Here is an 11261-nt window from a genome sequence, read left to right on the forward strand (position 1 = left end):
CGGCCCCTATGTGCGGCCTGTCTCGGCGCCGGCGTGTAGGGCGGCGGGCATGGGGGCGGGGCTGGGCTTCGCTGGGTCCGGCGGGGCCGCGCTGGGGACGGAGGACCCTCCCTCCCCCTCGCCCGCTTTTGGTTCTGTGTCTGTCAGCACAAGAGTGGGTTCAGTGCTGTGCGCACAGTGGGGCCTCAGGGGTTCGCTGGGAAAGGCAGCTTTCTTCCCCTTCCTATACAGAAGATCACAGAAGCACAGAAGAATTTGGTTTGCAGGGGACCTTGGAGCCCACCAACCCTAATCCATGCCGTGTGCAGGGCTGCCCCCCAGCAGCTCAGGCTGCCCAGGGCCCCATCCAACCTGGCCTTGAGCACCTCCAGGGATGGGGCACCACAGCTTCTCTGGGCAGCTGTGCCAGCACCTGGCAGATGTTTTCTACGCTTAATTAATACCTGTCCTCAGGAGGACTAAGATTAAGGAGAATCAACCCTTGAAATCCCAAGTGTCTTTATGACTAGTGTATTTCATAATACACTGGAACACTTAAGAAACTCAGCATTTTATCACGTTGCATATTCTATGCATGTCTTGGGGACTTTTCAATGACAGGTAACATCCAAACACCACTGTCAGACAAGCAGCTCCTCAGACCTCACACAATCTGGGAGCCCTGTGCCGCCAATCCCCAGGGTGAACTCCCCCTGAGGGAGGGAACGGAGGCCATGAAGCTGCAGCATCTCCTCTCTTCCACCTTCCACTTCCCCAGCTCTTCAGTGAGCACCAAGGAACATAGCTGTCTTTGTAAAGCTGTTCTTGGAGCTCGCTGTTACACATTGCTTTATTTAAACTGGCTGCCATTTCATATTATCATGTCATCATATCTTTTCTTGTAACAGGAGCCCAATAACTGCTACTCACCAGATTTCCAAAGACCCTCTGCCAGATGTCTAAGCAGTGGTTGCTTATACCAATAAGAATCAGTAATATCTGGTAGTGATTGGTGGAGGTGCAGCTGACAGGCCCACCACCTTCTACTTCTATCCACCTTCTGTCTACTTCTGGCCACAGTGAAGGTCAGACCATGCCACTTGGTTTTCTAGTACTTCTTCCAAACCCTCCGGCGTACCTTTTCCTCTCTCTTTAGGACAGTGGCTGGTACTTCATTCCTTATGGCCAGGTGAATCTGTGACAATGAGCGTTGAGATTGAAAGAAAAGTCTTCATTGTGCCAGCAACATTTCTCACTTTGGAAGAGTCCTTATCTAATAAGGCAACGTCTGTTATAATCCCAAGGGAAACGGTTAAAAACTTTGTGTTGGATGGATAGCAGTTTTAATTATAACACTGACAAAAACAATTGTGCCACCCTTTATACAGGGGAAACATCTGTCAAAAAGGTAAGATGAAAGGCTGGGTGTTACTTACTTCTAGCTAAACTGATGTTCCGAATCCAGAGCAAAATGATTAACTTGGCTGTATTTTCCTCTATTCAAAATCTAATTTTTAAAGTAATTCTTATTATATAAATGAATTTAATTTCATTACCACTTAGTGTACTACTCCATTACAAATGGTACTCTTGGCTGGAGCTGGCTTCCATCACTGTGGCGAAGAGCAGGCTAATGGGGAATCTTGCTGCTGCTTTCAACTACTCAGTGTAAGTTTTAGCGAAGATGGAGACAGTCTCTTCTCAGAGGTGCACAGTTGCAGCAGAGGACATACTAGTTGGATAAACAACAATAAATGCTCACAGTGCAAGGGAAAGCTGCATCCTTGAGGGTTTTTCTGGGCTGGGCTGGTGAAAGCTCTGAGCATCCTGGCTGAGCCCTGTGGGTAGCCCTGCTTTGAGCAGATTGGGACAGAGACTCGCAGAGCTCCTCTCCAACCTGAATTATTCTCTATTACTCTCTTCATAATCCCTCTGTACTACTCTTTTTCAAAATGCTTAATCTTTAAGCTAGAGAGTCAAAGATTAAAAAAAAAATAGTTTTTGTTTTGTCTTGAAATAATTCCACAGTGTACCTGAGTTTCATTCTCTTTTAGGAAGAGTCTATCCTCCTCACAATCGCTGTAGTCCTTATCTGTGCTTTTGTGTGCTTGCTGACATATTGTCAGTGAGAGACAATAGGAGGAGTTCTGCATAACCTAATGCACAATCGTAGTGTCAGCACCAGGCTGTAAACTTTGGAGATGTTATGCTGTGGACCCACTGATGCTTTCTGTTGTTTTCAGGAGTGAGGGAGAACTAGCTCTGTACTCAAGGATGAAGTGGCTAGAAAAATAAAAGGAAAGCAGAAGGATAAAGATGAAACAAACAAACAAATTCTTGCAAATCACTGTACTGATATTCTGTGGGGAGACAGGTGAGACAATTTTATCAGTTTTTGCTCATAGTTTTGTTTTAAAGAGGACCCATGCTGCAAGTTGGTTGTTTCTGTTTTCATTTTTATTTTATTTTATTTTATTTTATTTTATTTTATTTTATTTTATTTTATTTTATTTTATTTTATTTTATTTTATTTTATTTTATTTTATTTTATTTTATTTTATTTTATTTTATTTTATTTTATTTTATTTTATTTTATTTTATATTTTTTAACTTGCCTTTCTCTGCAATGATTATCTCAGAATTAGACCGAAGAATGGCCCTCTCATAGTGAATTAAAGAAACTCGTTAGCATTTTTTTGAATATCAAGGTACATGACATCTTGTGCTGAACGCAATGGACAGTTGTCTGAGGGTGTGATTTGTCCCTCGGAGCTGCCGCAGTGCTCATCTGTGAGTTCATCCGAGGAGAGGAAGAAGAGCTGAGTGTCGGGGCATCCCAGGGAAGTATTCTCACCGGTGCCAAAACAGAGTGGGAATAAGATCCTAAAAATGTAAAGGTTTAAAGCACAAAGAGGGAATGAGAGGTGGCAGGTATGTGGCAGAGCTGCATTGCAGTCAGCACTCCAGCGAAGGTATGACTTACTCCTCCAGAATTTCTCTTGCGACACTGGAGAGGACACTTAGGAGTGAAAACCCCGACGTGCTTTCAAAGTATGTGCCGTGCACTCATCTGCATGTTGGCTCAGCTCCCCTGCCTGAGTGTGTTTGGCGCACGTGTATGCCTCCTCCTCCTGCCCAGCTGCGTGGGCTGAAGCATCTCCAAGCGCCCTGGAGCACGGGTGCCCAATACAGGGCTATGTTTGGTGCCTGGCCACCCTATCACCCCAGCCAGCAAGGTGAACAACCCTCTACCCCTGCACTGGGAAGAGGAAGCTGCTTGTGTGTGCCTCCCCCCAAGACAATTACCAGTGAAACGCTAGCTGGGAGCATCTGTAAGATCACAGCCTCGAGGGTCTTGGGAAGTGACGGCTTTGGAAAGCAGAGACCCGGTTATCTCAGTTTCAAAGAGTGACTTCAAACAACACGCTGTTATGGTTGAAACACAGGATGAAACTCTTTGACTCTGTGATTCAAACAAAGCTAAACCAAAATATTTATACGGGGCTAGGGAAAGGGCAGTATCAAGCAGTCTTTATATAGGCAGTGTATTCTTCACTTGATGAGGAAGAAGCTGATAAAATAAAAACACCACCGAGCATCCCCACTGAAAATCTCTCCCCTCAATGCCTGGCAAACACACTGTGACCAAGATCATTTCTGCGAAGGCATCTTCATGAGTCATAAAGTGTAGCAAGTTATTCGTGTGTGTCATTATTCTTAGCACATGCAAACCAACACTAGTAATTACCATGGAGGAAAAAAATAAATAAAAACTCTGTTAAAGTTCTGTCAGCATGTTTGAGCAGTAACAAAAATTGCTGCATTTCACCCATGTTGCATAAAACTGAAGGAAATTAAATAAACTGCCAACACCACAGTGTATCTCCCGCTTCTGATTTCTTAATTGAGTGAAAATGCTACAAGCGTGCCTCAAGTAATGTTGCCAGTGGACAGGGAGAGATTCCTAACACATGAACTGTATGATGATGGATCATATGACAGAAAAAAATAAACCTTTACCCTTCATACTAAAGCAGAAGATCAGTCACTGAACTAGTAAGTGCTTAAGAGATTGCTCATACCGTTTTGTGTGTATTTAATTCATTTCATGCAATTTGAAGCATAAAATAAAAAGCACATGTTAATACTTTAAGGCCAAGTGTATTCAGAAACTGAAGAGCTTAATAATTACTTCTGGATGACTGTACTCAAAAAAATACACTTTAGCATCCTTTGGCAGCAGAGCTTTTTTTCTCCTTTTCTTCTTTTTCTTTTCTTTTCTTTTCTTTTCTTTTCTTTTCTTTTCTTTTCTTTTCTTTTCTTTTCTTTTCTTTTCTTTTCTTTTCTTTTCTTTTCTTTTCTTTTCTTTTCTTTTCTTTTCTTTTCTTTTCTTTTCTTTTCTTTTCTTTTCTTTTCTTTTCTTTTCTTTTCTTTTCTTTTCTTTTCTTTTCTTTTCTTTTCTTTTCTTTTCTTTCCTTTCCTTTCCTTTCCTTTCCTTTCCTTTCCTTTCCTTTCCTTTCCTTTCCTTTCCTTTCCTTTCCTTTCCTTTCCTTTCCTTTCCTTTCCTTTCCTTTCCTTTCCTTTCCTTTCCTTTCCTTTCCTTTCCTTTCCTTTCCTTTCCTTTCCTTTCCTTTCCTTTCCTTTCCTTTCCTTTCCTTTCCTTTCCTTTCCTTTCCTTTCCTTTCCTTTCCTTTCCTTTCCTTTCCTTTCCTTTCCTTTCCTTTCCTTTCCTTTCCTTTCCTTTCCTTTCCTTTCCTTTCCTTTCCTTTCCTTTCCTTTCCTTTCCTTTCCTTTCCTTTCCTTTTTTCCCCTGCATTTTGCATACTGCTGGTTTCATTTAGAAACTACCTTGCTTGTGTCCAGGTTTATGGTCCTCTTGTTCAGCTCATGAACAACTTGTGTCCAGTTTTAGACTCCCCCGTACAAAAAAAGCAGAGATCTCCTGGAAAGAGTCCAGCAAATGACCACAAATCTGATAAAGGCCTCTTATGATCTCTTATGAGGAGAGGCTGAGAGACCTGGGTCTGTTCAGCCTTGAGAAAAGAAGACTCAGAGAGGATCTGATCCATATCTATAAATAAATATCTAAGAAGTGGGAGGTAAAGGGATGAAGCTGGACTCTTCTCAGCAGTGTGTGGTGATAAGATGAGGGGAAATTACCACAAACCGAAGCATAGGAAGTTCTGCACAAATATGCATGGGAACTTCTTCCCAGTGCAGTGACGGAGCAGTGGCACAGCTGCACAGAGAGGTGGTGGAGTCTCCTTCTCTGGAGACGTTCCAGACCCGCCTGGACGCCTACCTGTGCAACCTGGGCTAGGGAGCTGCTGTGGCAGGGGGTTGGACTCCGTGATCTCTGGAGGTCCCTTCCAACCCCTACAATTCTGTGATTCATGACCTGCACCACCACATTTACTCCTCCATTTAGGTAGGCAGAGACATGCTTCTCTACCTGTTGCTAGGCCAGTACTCTGCATTACAGTTGACATGATTCCTGTCTTCTCTTTCCCCATCTCCAAGAACATCAGTTTTGGACTCTTCATCTGTGTCTGTAAAGCTTCATGTGGTAGCAGTAAGATGCCACAAAGCATTTTAAAAATTGAACTTTATCCCAGGTTTATCAATAATGGTGTTTGTGCTACAGAATATGAAAGATCATTACTAGGAAACCTGTTTATGTTGTCTGTTCCCATCTTTATTATTCTCAACCTACTTCTTTCCCATCTCCTACCTTCCAGAGCAAATCCCAACAGTTCGCTTTTTTATTTCATCAACTTATGTTTGCATAGCAGGGGTACAAGTGAAGAGCTAGATGCTGGCAGAACTTGTGGAACAGAAAGGGAACATGGGACCATGTCTAATTGATTGCTTCTTTCTGACAAGAAAATGCAATGATTGCATCCGCATGTCCTCTTGCTGCATGTTTAATGTCTATGCACATCCTTTCATAAAGAGCAGTGTCAAGTCGTGTTGAGGTCAGTGAATAAGAAGGACATCTCATTTTACTCATTTTATGGATCTGAGTCTGGCTGGTACCACATGCCTGGACCTATAGAAGTTGCTGGCTTCTTTCTTGATCTCAGCAAAAGTTGAGGCACAGACCGCTATAGTTGGGGTCATCTGGCCTGCTCAGTGCTGAGGATCTCAGCTTGATGGAAGGTACCTATTGTGTGGCTTGTAATGCTCTCCTTTTTTGCTGAAAGACTGTTCAGCCTTCTATCTCTAGTAATTTAACCTAAATCTCAAAGAAGCAGGAAGAGGAAAGGCAGTACCAGCTTTAGCTGTGAGCTGGTATACATGTTGTTGTGTCTATTACTGTGTACATGGGAAGAGTTGGGAAATCACCCATCTTTGACTAGCAGACATCTTCCCTGCGAAGCACTACTCTGTCTAAGCCAAGCTGGCTAACTTTAGCATTTTCTTCCATAGGGGCACAGTGTCAAATTAGTTGTTTTTATAAGAGAAGGAAGGCTCATAATAGCCACAACATACATCCTCTGGAACTCTGACAAGACAAATTTGCTCTATACAAACAGAAGCAGCAGTTGTTGTATCTGTCCTGTGGTGTCATTTTGTTTTGTTTTGTGCTTTGTACAGTGGAGCAGGTGCAATGCCTATGTCTGTTATCAGTGGCTAATATAGCTTAAGCAAACGCTGAGTTGCTCACGTTGTCTAGGTGTTGCATGTAGTATTTTATTAGTCATCCCGCCTAGTGCTTATCAGAATGCAAGAAAAAAAAACAACATTTGAGGTGAGTCATTAAGATTCATTAAAAAATATCTGTGTCATAACAGCAAATGAGGTAGAAATATGGAAGGGATGGGTAGGAGTATATTTAATATTTGTGGAGAACATATGACACGTGCCATATACCAGGAATCTTGAAAATCATCCTAGTTAAGAGATTATAATTAGCAGAACAAAAAAATGAGCTTAGTTGCATTGATTAACTCCAGTTAGAAAATTCCTCACTTGGAGTTCAAAATACTTAGCTTCTGGGGAAGACTGATTATGGGGTGTGAGGGAAGCTATATTCCACAGCAGTGTCAGGCTGGGGTCAGGCCACTAGGTTCACCTCACCCCAGGTGCCATTCTGTTTGTGGCAGAACCTCAGGAGTGGTGGTCTCCTTGCTCTTTGAGCAAAGTCCCAGCAAAACTGATGTTGGTGCATGGTGTGGCTGTGTGTGAAGCCCAGTTGCTGGGAATGTTCACGACATACAGCATAAAAACCATCTCCTCTCTGCCAGACTGGCATGGAGCAAGGCAGAAATCCTCTTCTTAGCCCATGAGAATCTGCTGGAGCTTGGGCGGTTTTCCCACAGTTGGTCTCAAAACTACTCTGTGAATTGCATTTTGGAAAAAAAACAAAAACAAAAACAAACACTTAAAGCAAAAGCTAGCTCTGATTGATCAAACTCTTGCATCCTTCTAGCTTCTGGCTTTTTTTTTTAATGTATTTATTTTAAATTGCCTTTTTACAAAAGTGGATTTTTGTGAAGCTCTGGACACACCAAGCAAAGGAATCGTTTTGTGGGAGTGTACTGTAGACAGTTTCTTTGCATGCAAAAAAAAAAGCAGTTCAGCTTTTCCCCCACTCTGGGCCAGATGCACTTCTCTCTTCATACAGCTGAGTGTTCCCATTGTCATGGGGTCAGTCCTGCTGACAGCACTGAGATTTCTGGAGTCACTGGTTGATGCAGGTGTGAGATGGATTGCTCGGAGAAGCGGCCATAGGAATTTGTTATTTTGCTGCCTTTTCCCAGTATTAGAAATCTTTTAATTGCAAGAGAAATAATTTGCCCACTTGATTACGAGTTTGCTCTCTCTCACTCTGTTTTTATTCATTTTTTTAATTGTATGATAGTGTCTTTTCTTCATCCCTGTACAAACCTATTTTGTTTTGTTTTGTTTTGTTTTGTTTTGTTCTGCTTTCTTTTGTTTTTAACATATCTGATGCTTGCTCAAAAGACTTTAAATAAGCATATATATATTCAACTCTCACCTCTGCGGTAATCATTCATTTACTTTTTCATCTCTATCATCCAAGGGATTGTTAAGCCATCCACAGTATAACTCTGCTTGTATGGAAACTGAACTTCGGAAGCAGTGCTCTTGGGTCCCATCTAGGTGAACTCCGTTGATTTCCATCGAGTTTCTGTAAGCACAGTCTGTATTGCTTTTAATGTTCCTAAGTCAACCAAGGAGAAGCTAACTGTGGTGTGAAGCTCTTATCTCAGGGGAACTCATACTTTGGTCATGCAGGAAGCAAACTAAATTGGTTTTAAAAGATGAGGACTGTGGTCCCACCTTCTTTAAATTCCTCCGGAATTTCTGGAAAGTCACACTCAGTCTGTATCAGGGTTGGAGGTCAGCAGTCATCTTTAAATGCCCTTTCCTTTCTCTCGAGCCCTCTGTGCCTGCCCAGTGTTTGTGTAAGCTTGCAGCCCTGCCTTGTTCTGGTCTAGCTGCTGCTGCTGGCAGCCTCCAAACAGGCAAATCTGCAGTGTGAGGATGCTTCCTGAAAGGACCTTGCTGGACTCTCACCTTCAAAAGGCCAGTGATTGTGCAGTATCTGCCTCCTATGTGCCTCCTATTGAATGTATATATAAAAAAAGTTGAGAATTGTTTACAAATTACCCCATAAGTGCTATGCCTGCTTCCCACAGCAGACATTTAACAATTAAATGCTCCCTCACTTTCTTTAACCTTCTGTATTCCATTTTGTTTTGTGCTCCAGTGGAGAGTTTAGTTATTGAGAAAGGGATTAAGAGTTTCTCAACGAGCCTACTTCACTCCCTTTGCTGTTTTCAGGGATTCTGTGAACACCAAAATGAATTTAGCTTTTCTAGGTTATTTCATTCTTCTTTCTCTACACTTATACCCTTCTCTTTCCTTGAAAGGAACATATATTTGTAGAAAATGTTTGTTTACCAATTAATTTTTATATGGGTTCATTCTTTTTCTGCAAAGATATATTGTAGCTTGAGTTATCCTCAAGGAAATTAGAGTCACGGTGTCACTCAGCCATTTTTTTGTTCTGGCTTCCTGTTTCCCCCAGACAACTTTTGAGCCCTTTGGTCAGCTTTAATCAACCCTGGGAGGGAACTCATGTTCCTATGGGAAATAAAGTTCATATACTTCTCAGAAATGAAAGGCAGCAGAGTAGATAAAAGACACCAGAGCTAGTGCCCCCATGGAGATAAAGGCAGAAACATGGACTCAACTGTATTTGTTTCCAGAGAATCACACAAGAAAGAAATGCTATTAAGGAGGACCTTTGATCAGAGCTCGCACCTTATGAGGCTTGAGATAAGAGCTTGTAGCTTATTAGATGTGAGATAAGTCACCCTACAACACAAATCACAGCAGTGAGGGATCATTTGTTCTCTTTGCAGAATGACTTGTTGCTTTGGTAAAGTCCAGTATTTTATTTCTACTCAGTGGTTTCTCATCACTACTGAAGCTTTGTCTGAGCCAGCTCTCTTATGGGAGTATTTGGGGAGATGTGAAAGGAGACTTCAGCTTTTGTTGCTGTTTCATTGTTGACTGAAGAGCCGAATTGCTAGGATCAACCTTAAATTGTTTGCCAAGCCTACAAGTTGAGGGGTCGGGTGCCTCCCGGGCTTCACAGGGAGATGCCAAATGGACATGCTCCTGTCCAAACAAGATCAGTAGTGGCTGAATGTCATCACTGGCTGAAGGATATTCAAATGCTATTAATTAGTGAGTTGGCAATTTTATTTGGGAACCTATTTGACAAATGGCCACTGCCACTGATACTTACGTTTGCCAAATCTGAGCAGGAATGAGTGAGCAGAAATAGTAAATGGGCACCTATCCATCTCTAGAGAGTGAATTGCATATCTTGTTTCAGTTCAAAGAGATGAATACCTACATTTGCTGTTTTTTGTGTGTTTGTTTATTTATTGTGTGCCAGTTCTTTGAGTAATTTGGGAACCTTGGTAGTGAAGAAAGTGGCAGAGTACTTTTGGCACTCTTCTCCCTGCTGTGAACACCTTTCTTCCAGGTTTTGGTGCTCCCTAAACTTCATCTCATCTTCTTCGCATGTCTTCAGTATTTCAATAAGGAGAATGTCTCATATATGTTTGTTACAGAGAGTACGCTCTGTACCCAGCAGTGGTAGAATAGGAGATGCATTCAGTTTTCCAATATTTGAGAGACTCGTCATCAGACAGTGATTGTAATTCCAGTGTGTGTGTGTAGCAATGTGAACTTGGAATCTACATATTTTTTGTCTTTGGTCTTCTGAATTTACTTTTTTTTTTGTTTTTTGTTTTGTTTTTGTTTTTGTTTTTTTTTCAGATTTCTGACACCTTTTGTAAACAGTAAATTCAAGAACAAACTCTGTAGAGCTCTTAATCCTAATCTTCCTTACCAACCGCAAAGGTCAAATCGACAGTTACACTCTGTGTTTCTATCCTCTGAGTCTCACTTTTCATTTCACTGGCTTGCTTTTGGTCCTAGGGATTCTGTGAAGCTCTTTGCTGTGTCAGATTTGTACAAACATAGGAATCAATTCCTTTTCCAAAGACCTGCCATTCAGCTTAAAGATGGCAGTAAACTGCAAGCATGGCTAGAACTTTGTACTGCTTAATTGGTAGGTTTCAATTCAAGATTTCCTGAAGAAGAGTGAATTAATGTACAGAAGATAACAACTAATTGTCTCACTCCATTATTTAATATTTGCTTGTTTCTTTTTTTTTTTTTTTAATTTATTTTGTATATTTGTATGTATGTGTTTGTGTGTGTGCACCCTCAGGAAGAAGCCCAGTGGATAGTCAATTGCTGTGCATAATTCAGGTGGAAGAAGGAACAAAGTCATTTTGGTCCGGAATACAATGGGGGCTGCAGGAGCAAGTGAGAAGGTACACAGGTTGGTATGTAGGAAGGACTAAATCTCATGAGTCAAGTCCCTGGTAAGGGCTGGATGCCTGTGGCTAATGTGATATAAAGCCTTGGGAAAAAAAGGTGGTGAAGTGACAAACCACGAGGATGACTTCAGAGGCAGCAGTTTCTGTAGGACTTGAGGTGAAGAATTCAAGGAGGCAGAGAACAGACTGCAACTGTTCAAAAGGAAGAGAAATGTCCATCTGAAGAATTAGGTCTCTTCTCTGCGGGATAATGGCTAAAAGCCTATAAGCAGTTAAATGAAGCCTGTTTTCCTGTGTCTTTCCATGGTAGATTCCCAATTTATTCAAGCTTCATCACATTTCCTTCAGGGGGGACACTGACAGGGTCTCCCCTGCCCACCCAGTCTCTCA

The sequence above is a fragment of the Cyrtonyx montezumae genome, unplaced genomic scaffold, assembly GCF_038088225.1.
Source record: "Cyrtonyx montezumae isolate F1298 unplaced genomic scaffold, pur_monq_1.0 scaffold_3, whole genome shotgun sequence".
Taxonomy (NCBI): domain Eukaryota; kingdom Metazoa; phylum Chordata; class Aves; order Galliformes; family Odontophoridae; genus Cyrtonyx; species Cyrtonyx montezumae.